Raw genomic sequence first — 3,136 nt, forward strand, 5'->3', positions numbered from 1 at the left:
GCGCAGCAGTGGTAGAAAGTAGGCTTGAAAGCATACACTTTCATGCGTCCTGTTTCTCACCAGAACAGTGTGTATCCCTGAACTCTAATGCTATACTGTATCTGCAAACCTTTAGCGACTGGAGTCATGTTGATTTTTGATAAATGAATAACAGCAGTTCATAGTGCTGTTCACGAACTATCCTCTCATTTTTAGGAAGAGGCTCTCTGATTTTATACTTCTACTATTTGGGGTTATGATGGGTGAAAAGCAAATCTAGGGGTACCCAAGATTAAACATTAAATGGCTGCAAATGAGCAGCCATGGGCTCTTTAAACCAAGCAGATACTGTACGGATCCAGCCCAATTTTAGACCTGATTCATTCGCACCAGATTACTTTTAGAATCAGGCTGAACATTGCTCCAATCAGTTGTCATTTGATATAGAGTGTAAGCAGGGTCCCAGCGCCCATTTTATGACCTGAACAACCAATGATCTACCTCCCGACTGATCAGATGGACTTCTGGTATGTCAGAAATATTGGTTGGCTGTCTTGCAGTGTGAGCAGGCCCATGGTTCAATTTTCCGCAATTCCACTTCCTCAATGCCCCTGCCTGAAAACAATGCAACAAGATGGCACAGGTTACACATTGCATTTTGTGGACCTCAGCTTTGAGGACCAATCAAGCTCTGGCAACAGCACACTTGCTTGTATGGCATAACATTAGAACTGTATAATGACCGACAGCAACATGAGAAGCTGTGGCTCAGGAGGTAGAGTGGGTTGTCTCATAATTGGAAAATTAGAGGTTTTATTCCCAGCTTGTCCAGTCCACATGTTGAAGTGTCCTTGAGCAAGACAATGAGTGTCCAGTTGCTCCTGGCAATTTTAATAGAGAATAACAGCAAAAATGCAGCAACAAAGACATGAGTGGGTCCAAGTTTACTTTGTTAAATTAAGAATTGAGTTCAAATCTTTAAAAACACTACAGGATTACAAGAGCACAATGTGTCATAACTGAGAGTCATGCATCTAAGGCATGTCACTGCATTTCTGATTTAGATTTGAGGTGTATTACAATATGTCTGATCACCTGTTATATGATCTGGTAATACAATGGGAAAGCAGTGTGCAAACTGCAGTGTGTTTAATCTTTTATGGACAATTTATCAGTGTATTCTGAGTACGGACAAAGATAAATGAATTGCAAAACTGAAAAAGATTAAATTATGTGACAATATAGGGGGGAAAAAGATGAATAACCACAAGTGGGATCTAACAGTGGCCAGTGAAATAAAGCAGAGGGGCGTGTCGTGGCTGGTGTTAGGAAATAGTCAGAAGGAGACAAGTACTCTGATTGCAACAGGACATTACTCTCTGCTCATGTCCTAAACGACGTGCAGAAAGCGGCGGTGTCCTCTCTAAAGTCCTTTTCCCATTAGGCCTTGCATCATTTAGGAGATTAATGAAGCTCATGCATGAACTCTGTCACATTTGTCAGCTACCTCATTTGATAATATGAGGCGAGACTTATCCTTCCTCCACTTTAAAAGGTCACAGTTGGAGATGCTGGAAAATGGAAAGGTGAAACATAGACATACAATAACCTATGAAAGTAATACAGAAGCAAGGCAAAGACTGAATTCTGTTTGCCAGCGATCACATAAATTCTATAATTAAACAGCGCCAGGAAAATCACTTTTTCCAAAAGAGACATTACTGTACTATATAGGCAAACCCCATCTGTCTCATCTCTGGCTTTATCTGCAATCATTAAGAACCATAGAGTTTGTTTGACTCGTGGTGACTCGTGTCTGTTCACTCTAGAAAGCCCAGTCTTTTTTCCTTCTTCCACTGATGCCACACCTCTGAAAAACAACATGTTTGCAGAGGTATTTAGGGACACCAGCAAGGTGGCACGGGGATAGAACAGAGTTGTTGTTTACCTTCACCACCAGCCCCAAACACCCCGTGTTGTCCACGGCAATGGCCAGCATCAGCCAGGGCCCCGGTAAACATGACAAGGCAGGAAGGAGAAATATCCCATTAACTCAGGAAATTGGTACAAGCTGTGCTGTCACACAGTCCTGTCACCTTTCTTATTTTACTGAGTGTCGAGCCTGACACATGCTTACAACTCAAGGGTACTTTGTTTTTAGATTCACCATTACTCAACCCTAGAACAGGTTTCAACCAATAACCACCTCTTCCTCAACATTTTTGACTAAACTGGACTGCCACTATATGTTACAGGACGGAGGAAGCTCGATACCTTTTACCTTTGAAAATACACTGTAGTTGTCCAAACATACATTGTGTAACGGGTCATGTCATTGTCATGGTTTTGTGTTTTACCTAGGTTTTCTGTAAGATGTGACACTCTTAGTGACTCTGCTTCTACTACAGCATTCATCTACCTTTTTAAAACAAGCCATATTTTCTCTTAATACATTGACTTTTCTTTGTCAGAGATCGAAGTTGGTTTGTTGCATTTGTTAGCAACATGATGCAACAAAAAGGACATTTTAGAAAAATGTCAACTTGTTGCTAAATAATTTTGATCTAATTATTGTTTCATGCAATAAATCAGCACTTAAGCTTTTTTAATTTCAGTACCTTAAAACTACAATAAGGATTGTTTCCAAAATGCACTAGCACTAGCATGCGACTGTAGAATCATCTGCCTCCACTCTGGCCAGACCTTCCCTCTTCCTGCTCGCCCCAGTCCCATTGTGCAAGCAAAACTTTTACACGGTGTCACAGTTTGGAGACGTTATTGGGCAGCATTCAACTGGTGGCCACTAAAATAATGCACCTTATTGAGCTGGCTGCCCTGCTTTATGTCTGTGAGTACAGCACGACTCTACAGCAACTCCCACTACACAGTTTTGTGTGTGTGTGCGGGGGACACTGTGAGGGTGGCTGTGTCTCAGAGGTAGAATGGTAACCTCCCAACCAGAAGGTTGGAGGTTCAATTTATGGTGCCTGCAGTTCACATGTTTTGCCTTTGGGCAAACACTGAAACCCAAGTTGCCCCCTATGGTCAAAGCAGCACCTTGCAGGGACAGCGCTGCCATCGGTGTGTGTGTGCATGTGAGTTGGTAGCTGTGGTAGGCTGCCTCGTTTTGTACTAGTGACACATTCATATATATATA

This window comes from Monopterus albus, unplaced genomic scaffold (genome assembly GCF_001952655.1).
Source record: "Monopterus albus unplaced genomic scaffold, M_albus_1.0 scaffold79.1, whole genome shotgun sequence".
NCBI classification, from domain to species: domain Eukaryota; kingdom Metazoa; phylum Chordata; class Actinopteri; order Synbranchiformes; family Synbranchidae; genus Monopterus; species Monopterus albus.